General features: G+C 52.5%; 1 protein-coding gene across 2 annotated transcripts in view; it reads right to left on the reverse strand.

Annotated features, from left to right (window-relative positions):
• Nucleotides 1-3,867, reverse strand: part of TMEM51 (transmembrane protein 51) — a 53,650-nt gene extending 49,783 nt beyond the window's left edge. The window contains exon 1 of one of the 2 annotated variants that reach the window (XM_028108604.2): nucleotides 3,788-3,867. The gene's annotated coding sequence lies outside the window, so the exon portion shown is untranslated. Of the gene's footprint in view, nucleotides 1-3,076; nucleotides 3,281-3,787 lie in introns of those variants that run through there. The other variant, XM_028108603.2, reaches the window with a different exon arrangement.
• Nucleotides 3,868-14,211: the final 10,344 nt, after the last annotated feature.

A 14,211-nucleotide genomic window follows, 5' to 3' on the forward strand; every position in this document is an offset into this window, starting at 1 on the left:
TGCCAGGCCAAGCCGGGCCACCTATCCAGGCTGGGGAGGGGCAAGACTCTATGAAGCGGCCAGCAAGACAGAGATCCTGAGAAACCACCAGACCTGTACTAAACTGGGGTCTAAAACAAGTCTCTGACCTGAATGTGGCCAGTCTCCTGGGAGAATGAAGAGTGGTCAGCGGGTGGGCGGCAGTCCCAGTTCTGCTGCTGACTTGCTATGTGCACTTCTACTCTCTGAGTTTTGTCAAATGAGAGTGGTCCCCTCCACCCAAGACATTCTGGGGTCCTCCTGGTGAAAGGCAGAGTATGGTCCCCTTCCAAGCAGAGGGAGACTTCCATCACGGAGGACACCCTTAGAGCTCTCAATTGCAAGAATGACCCGTCCAAGCTTCAGAACAAAGTGAAAGCAAAAGCCAAGAGCCAGAGGCAGACCCCTCACCACATCCCCGACAGAAGACATCTGAGCTTCTGGAACTTTCTCAGCACTTAGGGAGAAAACTCTGCTCAGTCCCTTGAATTCCACCTTAATTTGGAACGGGGAGAAGAGAAGCCCAGAGCCAAAGCCCCTCTTCTAGCCCGAGGGTCCTGAGGGGTTTACTGCCAGCCTCATGGAGGGAGAGAACATTTACCAGAACCGTGACCCAGGAAAACAGGAGCCCTAAAAGAGGCAGGTTGCCCAGGAGATGGGCTGCTGGCTCTGCCTGCAGCTTTGCCATTCCTCACACAGAAACTCCTAGGTTTTGTGCCTTTTGGAGTCTGGAAGCAGGAAGGCCACAGCTGGAGAGGCTTGGGCCCTGCCAAGGCCCCAGGCACTTGCCGGTACCCTCTGGTGGAAGACAGGCTGGCAGTTTGGGCATCACACCAAGTCCACAAACCTCACCCTTGAGCAGTGGTCACGGGTGAAGACCACATGTTAATCTCTGCCTCCTGTGCGAGGCTCCCCTCCAGCCCCCCCCCGTTTCATCCCCACTGCCCCCAGCCCGCAGACCAGCCTCCTCTCTCCCAGCAGAGTCCTCCCCAAACTCTCCTCCGACTTCCACACAGAATTGTCTTCCTCACATAGACCAAACAAGATCAAATGACTCCCCTGCTTAAAGAACTTGAATGCAATTTGCGTCTGTCTTTGTCTTTCTTGTTCAGTGATCCATCCTGAGCACCTAGAACAGTGCCTGGCCAGCGGAAGGCACTCAGTCAACATCTGTTGAATGGTTCCCAGACGTCCACATGATAAAGTCCCACGTGCAACGATCGGCCGCCATTCCAGTCCCTCCAATTCCCTTTACTTTCCCCACCTTCCACAAACCCATCTGCCACTGCCTGAGCACACCCCCCAGGCCCACCACACCCCGTGTACTTTTGTACCTCGGTGCCTTTGCTTGTGCTGTTCCACCTGCCCGGACACCCTTCCTCCCCCTCCGCGAGGGACTCCAATACACTGCTGCATAGTCCAACATTCTTTTCTTTTTTTCTTTTTCTTTTTTTCCCAACATCCTTTTCTTAGCAGGGCCTCCCGGAACACCTCAGCCTGAGTTATTTTCTCTCTCCTGTTCTTCCTTAAGCCCTGTAATGGAACTTCCTGCTAGGCATGAAGGTCCCACCTGGGAGGTTATCCCTCCCATCGTACAGATGAAGAAACCCGAGGCTCAGGGAGGCGGGTCACAAAGCCAGCCAGGGCTGGGGCCTGACTGTAATATCACCTCTGAACGACACTTGTCATTTACTACTCACTAGGTTGGGAGCTCTTGAGGTCCCTAGGCTCTGCATCTCTGGGGCAGGCCTGGCCCTGCTTGGTGCCCAGGAAGCCCTAATCATCCAACCACTGGACAGAACCCTGTGAGGAACAGAGGCGCCACCAGCCTCCTCCCCTTCCTCCGTTCTGCCTTTTGTCCCAGTCTGGGCAGTACCTCTGGCAAGCTGCGGAGGGAAGCATTTGGAGGGAAAGGGGCTCCTTCCCAATTCCGTTCGTTCCTATCAACTTCAGTCAAGATCCTTGTGTGACGAGTCTCCAAAGTGTGAAAGCCGCTCACAGGTCCCAGAGCCGACCCTCCACTAGAGAAGCCATACTCCAAGAGCACCACGTCGAAGGAAAACCAAAAGCCAGCTCTAGAGGGTAACCCCTCTCCGGCAGCTCGCCTGGGCTGGCTCCGACTCCGCCCCCGCCGCTCCGGCCCCGCCCACCCAGGCCCCGCCCGCGCCGCTCCAGCGGCGCCTGGGTTCCCAGCGCCTGGACCACCCGCACAGCTAGGAGGGATCTGGCCCGGGCCACACAAGCTCATCCGAGAGTGCACAGGTGCCCCATGGCTGCTACCGGCCAGGGAGGGCCCAGGCAGGGCTGGGGAACCGTAAGGACATCCAGGTTTCCTGTTTCCCACACCCCTTGGTTAGGAAAGCTTACTTCCTATAAGTGACCATCCCTTTCAATTAGACTTGGCAGTCCCAGGCCACACGCCTCCCGTTGGGAAGCAGACAAGAAATCTGATTTGGATTTTAAGTACTTGCTATGTGCCAGGCACGAGTGACCCCACCTCATCCCAGGAGGTTATCATACCCATTTCACAGTGAAGAAACTGAGTTTCACCCTACTTCGCTCACGCCCGATTTCTCACCGTTTTTTGCCTCTGGTACGTAAAGCACACATACGAATCTAAATTCCCCCAAAGCCTCGGTTTCCAGAAAAGACTTAGGGATGGGGGAAGGGGGAATCAATTGGCCAGCGCCAGGATGGTTTCCGGGGACTTCCTGGGAAGTTCTGCTCTAAGCATGGGTGGAAGTGCCTCTTGGTCGAGGCCGAGAGTTCGAAACCCGCCTGGCGGAAGGCACCTGTCCTCGCCAACAGGGGGCCCCGGAGGCTGGTTGCCTTCTCTGGGCCGAGGTCAGCGCGATGCCGTGGAGGCGGGGTGTCCCACACTGGGGGGGCGCGGCTCCAGTGAGCGCGGGTTCGGAGTCCTCCAGGCTGCAGACCCGGGACAGGAAACTCCCGGACAGACGGACAAACAGACCCCGCCAGCCCTGACTCCCTCCCCGGCCCTGCCAAGAGTCACTCCGCGGGGCGCCGCGGGGCGGAAGGCGCGGCGGCGCAGACTCACCCGGGCGGCTGCGGGTCCAGCACGGTCACGGTCGGGCTGCCGGGGACCGGGGGCTCCACGACCCGGTCCCCCCCGGGCTGCCTCCTTCGGGGCGATATGATCCCGGGGCCGGAGGTTCGGGGCGGGGGGTTTAAGATCGAGGGAGGCGGTGGCGGAGAGGGCGCAGAGCCCGCTCCGGGACCGGGATGGGGACGCAGGAAGCTCTGCCTCGGAGCGCCGTTGTGCAGGAGGGAGGGACGGCGAGACACAGAGGGCGGCGCCGGCCCGGAGCGGCCTCCAGCCCCGAGAGGCACCGCCCACCAGCCGACCCTCCCTCCCGGCCCTCCGCGCCACCCCCAGGACTGGGGCGCGGGCCCGAGCCGCGGAGGGAAAGCACCCACTCTCTCGCGTCGGATTGCGGGGGGGGTGCCAGCGGGTGGGGGGACGCTGGGCCAAGTTCTCCCCCGACCCCGCCCCTCCGAGTTGGCTAAACAGGGGTGGGGGAAGGGAACAGAGCCCAGACATCCCTACCCCCGGGCCGCGGAGGTGGATGTGGGGGTGGAATGGGGGACGGTGACTCGGGACCGGAGTCCAGGTTATTTAAATGTTAAGTAGAGCTGGGAGACCCCCCCACCCCACCCCACCCCATACCCCACTCCCAACTCAGGCGCGAGTAGGCAGGTACGGCACTGCGGACCCACCTGCCGCGCCTTTACCTGGCCCGGCGCTCACCTGGTCGCCCGGTGCGCCGGCCTCTCCCCCCCACTTCCTGGGGAGGCCACCGCCTCCCTCTTCACCCTTGGGCGTGTTCGGGGCGCTGGGACCCGTCTGCACCGCCCAGGGTTGGTGGTTTGCGAGGTGACTGATGGGTGGAGGTAGGAAAGGAGGAAGCAGGTTTTTAAAAAGCGAGTCTGTTCCTGCCCTCGGCCCGACCCCCCACCCTCTCTCCGGTCCCCTGCGCGCCCCCTGCGGGTTCCCGGTCGCACGGTCCGGGTGGAGACCATTTCTGGGGGCCCGCGCCTGCATGCATACGGGATGCGGGTGCCCTCTCCAGAGAATCTCGCCTACTGGGGGCTTTCATTCCCAGCTTTCCGGAGAACTTTCCCAATGAAACACCGGCTGTCGTCGTCCTGACCACCAGGTTGCAGGCGATAGCCCACAACTGCTTAGAGCCCCAGAACTGCTGCCTGAGGCCGGGCTCTGGGGAGGGTAAACCGGAACTGGTGAGGGTGCCTCTCATCCGCGGCGGCTCTGCCTCTGCCCACCCCCTCCCCCCCACACCTGGAGGTTTGCCCTGGAACCGTGCCTCTCCGGCGCCCAAACTGATCTCAGCCAGACCACAAAAAAAAAAAAAAAAAAATGGATTCTAAACCTAGGGGGAGAAGATAGCCCGCCGCCTCTCCCAATCTTAGATTGTTTTGAATTCCAAGAGAGGCCAGTTCGGGGGTCCCCTTCTCCTGCAACTGTCCAGTTCTTTGAACCCTGAGAAAGGCCAATAGGCAGCTGGCTGGGTGTCAGAGGATCCAGCTGAGGACAGAAGGCGCCTCCTAGGGACAGAAATTAGACACCCTGGTGGAATTGTAATCAAGTCCACCTTGGTGGAATTGTAATCAAACTCCAAGTTCATGGGTATACATCATCCAAAGGTATGTATACCTATGTTGTCCCACGTGGGTATTTTCTCCCATTGTTGCTTTTCAACTTGAACAGTAACAGTTCAACAGGTCCCTGGTGTCCCCAAATAGGCAAATTTGGGGCTGACTTGTGATTTGGGGATGAGGAAACATTTAGGGAAACAGTGATGAGTCTCCACGAATATAACAATAACAGCTTATTCCTCACATCCTTACTGTGGACCCATCACCAGGTTGCTACTCACTTCCCAGCCCATTTAATCCTTGTAACAACCCCAGGGATGCTTTTTGGTTACACCCACTTTATAGAAGAGAAAGCTGAGGCTTCAGAAGATGAGGTCATCATTGCCCAAGGTCACACAGCTGGGAAGTATCAGCAATTAGACCCCAGTTGTTTGGCTCCAGAGCCTGTGTTCTCCCATCTTTGGAAGAATTCCTTGTCACTCTGCGTATACTCTCTCCCCTGAGGCAAGTTTCCCTGCTTCTCCTGTCTTTCAGGAAGAGAAGTTACTTTTGTCTCATTCTGCACAATGACATAATTCTTTACAAGTCTGCCTCCTGCTCTCCTTGAGGATAGGGACCTCTGTGTCCTGCCCACTTCTCCTGGCCCCCTGCAGGTGCTTAATAAATATCTGTTGGCTAAATGAAAGCCCCAAATAGTAACATTATTTTATTGAATGGGGTGAACTGTTTGTGTAGACGGGTACCTGTGATCACAAACTCACATTGGAGAGCGATGTGTATTCCATCACAAAGTTTAGACAATGAATTTGGGAACCTTCCAGTCTCCAAATGGTTGATGAGAAACAGTGACGTAGCTCTCAGATAAGACCCAGAGTCTGGCTTTCATTTCACTCTGCAAGACCAACTTTGGAGAGGCCCAGACTGGGGATAATCATTTCAGACAGCGGCTCTAGCTCCCATCTGGAGGCAAAGAACCTCAGTACTTTTCCATGCCAGGATCCAACTCCAGATCCACCCTGCTCTGCCACAAACCTAACTGGGCAGGTCTCGTCTATCTCAGCAAATCATCTTCAGAGCGTTCCTTTTAGGCAGGCTCACCCTGGCTAATCCGGGAAGAGGCTGGAGAAACTCCCATCCAAAGTGGAGCCACAGGCAAAACTAGAAAGTGGCAGAGGAAGCGTGTTTCTCCTTGTCATACTACTCTTCACGGCCCTCTCCCTCTACATGGTAAGTTTCTTTGATTCTTCCCTGGTTCTCTAGGTCCCATCGAGGAGCCTGACTTCATTTAACTGCCAACTTCTCTGTCAGCTCACAAGGGCCTGAGATGTGACTGTGTCCTTGGGGAAAGAGCCAAAGAAGTAAATCTCGAATGGTGGAATTTCTGTTACCCGTTACCATAACAGGCGGTGGGGAGGATGAGGGTTCCCATTTACTGAGCCCTGTATTTCAAGAGCTCGGCAACCGTCGTATTGTTTAATCTTCTCAACGGCCTTGGAAGGAAAATTCTATTATTTCAGTGTTTCAGGTCAGGCTAACTGAGACTCAGAGAAATTACACACCTCCGTCTTTTAACAAGGGGTAGAGCCAGGAATTTGAACTGACGTATATGCTTGCTCGTAACCACTATGCTAAGAACCCCACGGGACAGGCAAAATAATGGCTGCCAAAAGATGTTCATATTCTAATCCTCAGAATCCATGAAGGTGTTACCTGGCACGGTAAAAGGGACTTGGCAGATGGGATTCAGTGAAGGCCCTTGAGATGGGGCAATTATCTTGAATCATAGTCACAGGGGTTCTTCTAAGAGGGAGGCAGGAGGGTCAGACAGAGTTGTAGTGGTGGAAGCAGAGGGCAGAGTGATGTGATTCCTGGAAGGGGCCACAGGGCGAGCAGCGGGGGCAGCCCCTAGAAGCTGGAACAGGTCAGTGGCGAATTCTCCCCTAGGCCCTCCAGAGGGAGCACAGCTTTGCTGACACCTTAATCTTAGCCCCCTGAGACAGTTTGGTTGGACTTCTGACGTCTAGAACTGTAAGCTAAGGAATCTGTGTTGTTCTAAGCCCTGAAGTTTATGGTAGTTTGTCATAGGAGCCCTGGGAAACCCACGGGGCTGGCCAACTCAGCCATGTAGGCAGATGTTTGTGTCACCTACCTTTTCAGCTAAGCGTCCACCATATGTCTCTTCTCTAAGAGGCTCCGTGATACAGCCTGCGCCATGGATTTAGAAAGAAGGCAGGATTTCATCAGATCTGTCTCTCGTTTCTGAGTCCTCTGCCGCTTACGAGCTGTGTGACCCTGGATCGATGTCTCGTCCTCTCTGAGCCTCAGTTTCCAAATCCTCTGTACAACAGTTTCCAAATCCTCTGTAAAAACTCCTACTCTGCGGGCTGTCCTGAGAGTCAGGTGAGACAGGATGTGGCCGAGTGCCTTGTCAACGGCCCAGTGTCATCGGAACACGAGTCGCTTGGCGCGTTAGCTTGACCGTTTCTGGAAGTCTGGATTCTAAGAGGAGAGAATGCTGCTCTGAGCCTTCTCCTGGCAAATGTTTGTATCTGTTCCATCTGAGTGGGCGAGTAACAGTTTAAAGTATTAGACTGTCTCTGCTTGGTGACCAGACCTCAATCTGTAAGGAAGTGAAGCTGAAAACCTACTTAGAGGAACAGAGCATCATGTGGAACTCACATAGGTGCTCAAGACCGTGTGTTCAAGGATTTTCACTGCTGATTATTTAGAATGGGGAAAATGGTTACCAACCTGAATATGTCCCCGGTAGAAGATAGTTAAGTCATGGTGCAGGCTTGTGCCGAGATGCTGCGTGGTCACGAAAAAGGAGATAGAGCTGACAGGGAAGACTAGCCAAGATGTATCATGAATTAAGAGAGGCAAAAGACTGGGCATTATGATGCCACACAATTTTTTTTTAAAGCTATAGACACACATATATTTGCTTATGCATAGAAAGTGTATGTGAGGGGGCACTGGGTGGCTCAGTCACTTGAAAGTCCGACTCTTGATTTCAGCTCAGGGCATGATCTTGGAGTTGTAGGATTGAGTCCCATGTTCATCTCCACTCTCAGCAGGGAGTCTGCTTGGAGTTCTCTCTCTCTCCCCATCCCCGGCCCTTCCCCTGTTCGTGCTCACTCACTTTCTCTCTCTCTCTCTCTCTCTCTCTAAAAAAAAAAAGAACATGTTATGAGAGGAATGAAACCAAACTGTGGTTGCCCTTAGAAATCGAAAAGCAGTGTGTGTATGTGCTAAGAAAAAAAAAAAAAAAAAGGAGTCCAGGAGCCTTGTGTATTGTCCCCCAGGAGCACATGCTCCCTTGCCCCTGTGTCTTCCCCCATCAGCCACTCTTTTGCTCCATTCTGAGCCAGTGACCCCTTGCTCCCATTCACTCCGGAGGAGGGCTCATTTCTAAACCCTTGAGAAGCTGAGCAATGTCTCCACTGTGTGACTCTTGCCAAAGTAAGCAGTAATTACATACGTACGTGTACTTGTAACATGTGCCTCATCTGGAGCGGATCCCATTAGTCACTGGGAAGGGATGTGCTCACAGGCAGGTTTCACCCGTGACATACTGGCCCAGCCTTTCGGAAGGTTGCATCAGGTCTGGGTGGCAGAGAAATTGTGCTCATACAGTGCAAAGTGAAATTGGGTAGGTGGACTATTGGTTTAAATGAAACCATTTGGATTCAATTTCCAAAAAAATGCTTCAGAAATGATGTCTCTACCTCAGTTACCACTGTAAGTGGGCCTGTGTAGACGAGTCAGACAGTCCAGAACGGAGCTCGTGAGGACCTCCTGACTTTAGGGTGCCTGATCTTGAGGCCCCTGAGCACAGAGAGCCAGCAAGTCTCGCTCCTTATCACCCTGATTCTTTGGTGCCCCATCCTCTAGAACCTTCCTCTATGTCCCATCTGCAGGTCATCCAGCTGCTTCCTAACTGGTGTCCTGCTTCCAGGCTGTCCCCCTTGAATGCGTTCTCCATGTCGCACGGTCAGCGGTGTGACACACAGACCTGAGCCGTGGTTCCCCAGGGCCCTCAGCATCGAGTCTGGACTTCTTGCCCAGGAAACAGGACTTCATGAGCGGGTGGGGGGGGTCCCTCTGATGTGCTCAGCCTTGTTACTCATGGCTCTCTCAGGCTCCAGGCCCTGTCATGCTTCCGTGGTCTCTTTTCCATCAAGGATGAGACCTTTCCCAGAAGCTCCCCGTAAACTTCCTTGATAGCTCCCTTGCCAGAACTGGGTCACATGCTCATTCCGAAACCCGTGACTGGCAAGGGCCCTCGAGACTGGTGTAGACTTTCAGGAGTCACTGGGGTTGGCGCAGACCCCTGAATCAGATGGAACCTCTGCCAATAGGAAGAAGAGGCCGGTGCACCCAGTAGGCACCTAGAGCAGCCCCCCCCCCCACCACCCCAGGTACAGGGAGGCTGCCAGTTTCCACCAAGGCAGAAAGCTGGCTGCAGAGAGAGCACAAGAGGGAAGCTCCCTGGTTTGCTGTCCACCTTCCTTCCTTTTTAGTGCTGAGCGGCATTCCTGTTTTTCCAGTGAGTTTCCTTTTTTACTTAAACTAGTCTAATGAGTTTATGTTTCTTGCAACGCAAGGATCCAAAGAGAATCCCTCTGATGCTCTTGAGTGGACAGCAGTGCCGGAGGCCAGGCACAGATGCCCTGACCCTCTCTCGGTGAAGTGATTGCATTGAAACCCCCAGCAGCAAGCACCGGGGCCCTGTGTGACCCGGATTCCAGGAAACCCATTCACTTCTAGGGTAAGTGAGTGACAGCCATAGCAAGCCAGCCCCCCTACAGTGCTGACTCAGTGCTGGGCACTGTTCTACATAGTTTACAATTTCTGTCTCAGTAATCACCCTCATAACCACAGGAAGGAGGTATTATATTCCCCCCTTTTACAGACTAGGAAACTGAGACCCAGAGACGTTAAGTGAATTGATCAAGCTCACTCAGCTGGTAGGTGGTGGCGTGTGGCTGGGAACCCAGGCTGCCTGTAGTCCGGGCACCCACACTCTTCTCTACCCTCGCTCTCCTGCTAGTGTGGCTTGCGATGCTCTTAGGGACTTCCGATCCAGGTTTGGAGGATGGGAGATGAGCCTGGGGACCGAGATTCAGCTGTCCCTGGCTGGGAAGGGCCCACAGAAGAACACGACAGTGTCTTCCATTCATTCCTCACACACTGCTGGAGTGAGCTAATACTTCGTGATAGTGATGAAAAGGGTTTCTTCCCCTTTCCTTTTTGCTCTTTCAGCCAGTGGCTCTTCTTATTTCGGGGTGAACCAGATTCACCAGAAAAGCAGAGATAATGTTTTGAGTTTTAAGAATCAGGTCTTTGGGGTTGTAAGAACCTGAACTCTGAGTTTCAAAAGTGGGAGCCCTGGGTGTAATGTTTATGTCATTAACAAAAGGTTTTGGGACTAAGCAAGATCCAACAACCACTTGCCCAGGCCCAGATAGGATCAGGTGTCTCTGGGCTGGGGGTCCACGTAGAGGGGCAGACGAGAGGGAAACAGCTATGATGATGTGGGCTCCAGAGAGGTGAGTGGTGGCCAAGGCAATGGTCCTGTGGCAGCTCTGAGAGTGGGTGTGGGCTGGGGGGAGCCTCGGAGGATGTTTGTCCTTCACCCAGGGTGGTACCAGAGGGGATGGTCACATGGAGTGGCGACAGCCCTGCAGCAATTTCCCTGGCCCTGCCAATGTACCCCATGGGCCTAAGAGGAGGGCAGAAGAAGCTGAGAGAAGAAAGAGGGAGAAGCTGGGTGAAGAGAGGGCGTCCAGGAGGCGAGGAAGGCATGTCTGCCATCCGGAAGACAGAAATGAGGCCATGTCAGCAGGTGCCAGAGAAGAGCAGATTGCTGCTGGCCCCTGCCCAGGTCTTGGCACATTGTGAGCTCCCTTCACCAAAAAAAGAAATATAGATACAACTTAGAACAAGCAGTAGGGAGACTCTGATTAATTGTGATCTTCTCCTACCCAGCAAAGTGGGGACTTGAAATCGAAATTAAGCCTAGTTCTGAAAACTGAGGTTATGTCTCTTGTACACTCCACAATGCAGACTGAGCATCCTGCCTGCTTCCCGGCTGTTCCTAAAAAGGCTTTGCACGTTCAGCTCGGCTCTCTGGTACATTTCGGCACGAAGGAGGTTAATAAGGTTCTTCAAGAGAAACGGAAGAAGAGAGCATGGAACAGAGGAACGGTACCCCTGCATGTTCTGCATCCTCTTTCAGGCAGCCCTCCCGGCTTCATAGTGACCCTCTATCAGCCCCCAACCAACAGTGTGCTGCCTTCACCAGACCTGTCATGCAAATAATTGTGTGTTCAATATTACACTGTGCTGTCTAGGTAGTTGCTGTCTTTGTCCGTGACATTTAGGGCGCTTTACACCAGAGTTTTGCAACCTTGCCACTATAGACATCTGGGTGGGAAAAGTCTTTGTCGTGGGGGCTGCCCTGAGCACTGTAGGATGGTTAGCAGCTTCCCTGAACCTCTACCTACTAGATGCCAGTAGCAACACCCCTCTCAAATTCTGACAACCAAAAATGACTCCAGACATTGTCAAACGTCTCTGGGGGGAAGGGGGATTCACCACCCACCCCCATTAAGAACCACTGCTTAGAATACTGCATACAGGATCCCCAGCATGTGCTTTTTGCTCTGAAGTTGTTGTCAGTGAAGATAGATGGCAAAATCTAACCAGAGAATTAGTGGCCTGGAAGTCAGAAGCCCCGGGGTCAAGTCTCACTTCCCACCTGTGTGCCCTTAAGCAAATTATATAGCCTCTCTGAGCTTCAGGTTTCCCCGATGAGTATTGGGGATAATCAACAAGGAAAGGGATTTGAGTCTGTTTTGTTCACTCCTGTATCCCCAATTAATCTAGAATAGTACATACTACATAGTAAGTGCTCAATAAAAATGTGTTGACTGACTGAATTTCTGCCCTGCCTCCCTCCCAGGGCTTCTGCAGGGTTCAGATGAAAAAGTCTGTGCAAACTTCCATCATTGAGGGATCATGGAAAATATTGCACCCTGTCCAAACTCAGAACACAGATGCCACGGGCTGGCATTTTCTGAACTAATTTTATAAACACGTAAGGATTCATAATAGCCAAATACCGGAAACAACCTACATGTCCTTGGATAGATGAGTGGTTAAACTGTGGTAGATCCACACCGTGGTGGAATACTATGTAGCAATAAAAAGGAACAGCTCCTCGAGGCATGCAGCAATCTGGATGGCTCTCAAGGGAAGCATGCTGAGTTAAAAAAGCCAATCTCGAAAGGTCCCATACTGTATGATTCCATTCATAGAATATTCTTGAAATTACCAAATTTTGGAGATGAAGAAACATTGCCAGGGGTTGTGGTTGTGCCAGCATGGGTGCGGCTTCCACTGCGCAGCATGATGGAGCTTGTGGGAATGGGACAGTTCTGGATACTGAGGGGGAGGGGCTGGTTACATGAAACTGTACACATGATAGAACTGCACAGCCCTACACACAGATAGACTCACACACAAATGAATAGAGGTGGACCCGGAAATCCAAATAAGTTCTGTGGGTTGTACCAATGTCAATTTCAACGTCAATCTCCTGGCTGCACTACTGCTCCAAGGACTGGGTGAGGGACACACAAGACCTCCCCGGGAATTTTTTTTTTTTTTTTTGCAATTTCCTATGAATCTGTTATTATTTCAAAATAAAGATTTGAATCTGAGGAAAACAAATACCCAGGGACAAAAGGGAAGAAAGAATTCCCTAAAACATGTGCAGCATAAAAATAGTTAAATTCCCCAGATCACTAGAGGAGGTGAGAGACTCAGACCACAAACTCAAGCTGGCAGGAAATGGAACTATTTTTCCATGACTCAGCCAGATTTATCTTAGGAGCCCCTATTCTGCCAGGTGGCAGAAATGCTTTCCTTCTCCCTCCCCTCACCCCCTGCTGGGGTTGCATCTAAATTCTGAAGCCTTGTGTCATGCCAAAGCCTCCTAGGGGCACATCTGGTGTGGATGCCATCCATCCCTGTCCCCACACTGGTTGCTGGGCTGTTGGTCCCAGCAAGTCCATGCTGAGCCTGAGGGAACTCTCACAGGACAAGTCACTACCTGGTATCTTCTGACTCACATGTAGTCCACAGATACATTTCATTTGATCCATAGCGTATTTTAAAAGATCACTTGCCAATATCTGAAATGGGAATTTTCACATAAGCATCTAGATATTTGAAAGAAAAACAAGATATTGGTGTCTTGTAAAAAATATGTTCATGTTTTATAAAAAATAATATTTTCATGTCTGGTAAAAAATAATATTTTCATGTTTTGTAAAAAATAATAAAGATTTTCATGTTTTGTAAAAAAAAAATCTAGAAATTGGAGCAGATCATTCTGGGGACACATCCCGATGGGGCAGCAATCCCACTGCCTGGTGGCTGCCCAGTACACCAAGCATGCTCACCGTCAGCTTGCCACAGTCCCCACCATTCCCTATTGGGGGGCCTGGCTCACTCATTTGCAAAATCTGCCTAGCCCACATAGTCGCTTGAGTTGGCAACCTCACTCTTTCCTATTTCGGTGTCACTTTTGGGTCCCTGGGGCCCATTTTTCTCCTGCTCCTTGTTGGGGTGCAGAAGAGTGCTGTGGAGCTGTCTCAGACCCATCTGCCTTGATTTATCAAATGGCCATTCAGTCCGGGGTCTTGCTGCCCTCCCTGGCTCCACACGGGAAAGGAACACAATGGGACACAGCCCAGGGCCCTCATTCTCAGTTTCCCTTCCTTTCAGACACTCCCTCCTCCTGATCTGGGAACCTTTGTCCGCCCTAAGAGGCAGGAAGCCTTGCTAGTCCAGCATCTGTGTCTCCCTCCCCGCCCTGCCCCACTCCCGATTCTATTGTCTAAACACACCAGTCCTTTCTATTTCCCCTGATTTCCTAGGCTTTCAAAATCCAAAGCCAGGACTCTTTGGTTCTCTTTTTTTTTTTTTTTTTTGCTGTGTCATCCCTTTCTGGAGGCATATGATAACAGCTGCCTGAATTTTGGGGGTGGAGAGGATCTTGAAGCAGTAACAAAAACTGGGAATGAAAAACGCATCAGTTAATTTAAGATGTCACCCTTCCTCATCTTTCTACACGCCAGGTGCTGTGCTAAGCTCTTTACGTGTGTTATCTCATTTCAACCTAAATTGGAAATGAAGGCCGAGATTAAGTGTTTGTCCAAAGTCAACAGCTAGCGAGGGGCAGACCTGAGACTTGAACCCAGAGTAGATCATCGTAGCCATCTGGTTCCCCCAAAGCTATGGCTTTATTTCACCTAAACCCTTTCGGCTTCCTGAGCTCCCCGGTACCTGACCACCGTGGCAGAGGCCAGTCGGAATCCTTACCTGGGTGAAAGTGAAAGGCCACTGGTCGAACTTTTACTAAGCCCCGCCCACCCCCAGTTGATTGGCAGGGTGGCCGTGACTGACAGGTTGGCGATCCTTGGCACAGTGAAATATATTGACCCCCCCCACCGCAAGCCACTCTAACCGCAGCAGGAGAGTCCGGAC

This window comes from Eumetopias jubatus, unplaced genomic scaffold (genome assembly GCF_037043125.1).
Source record: "Eumetopias jubatus isolate StellerSeaLion01/CBP00866 unplaced genomic scaffold, mEumJub1_p1.0 scaffold_4, whole genome shotgun sequence".
Classification (NCBI taxonomy): domain Eukaryota; kingdom Metazoa; phylum Chordata; class Mammalia; order Carnivora; family Otariidae; genus Eumetopias; species Eumetopias jubatus.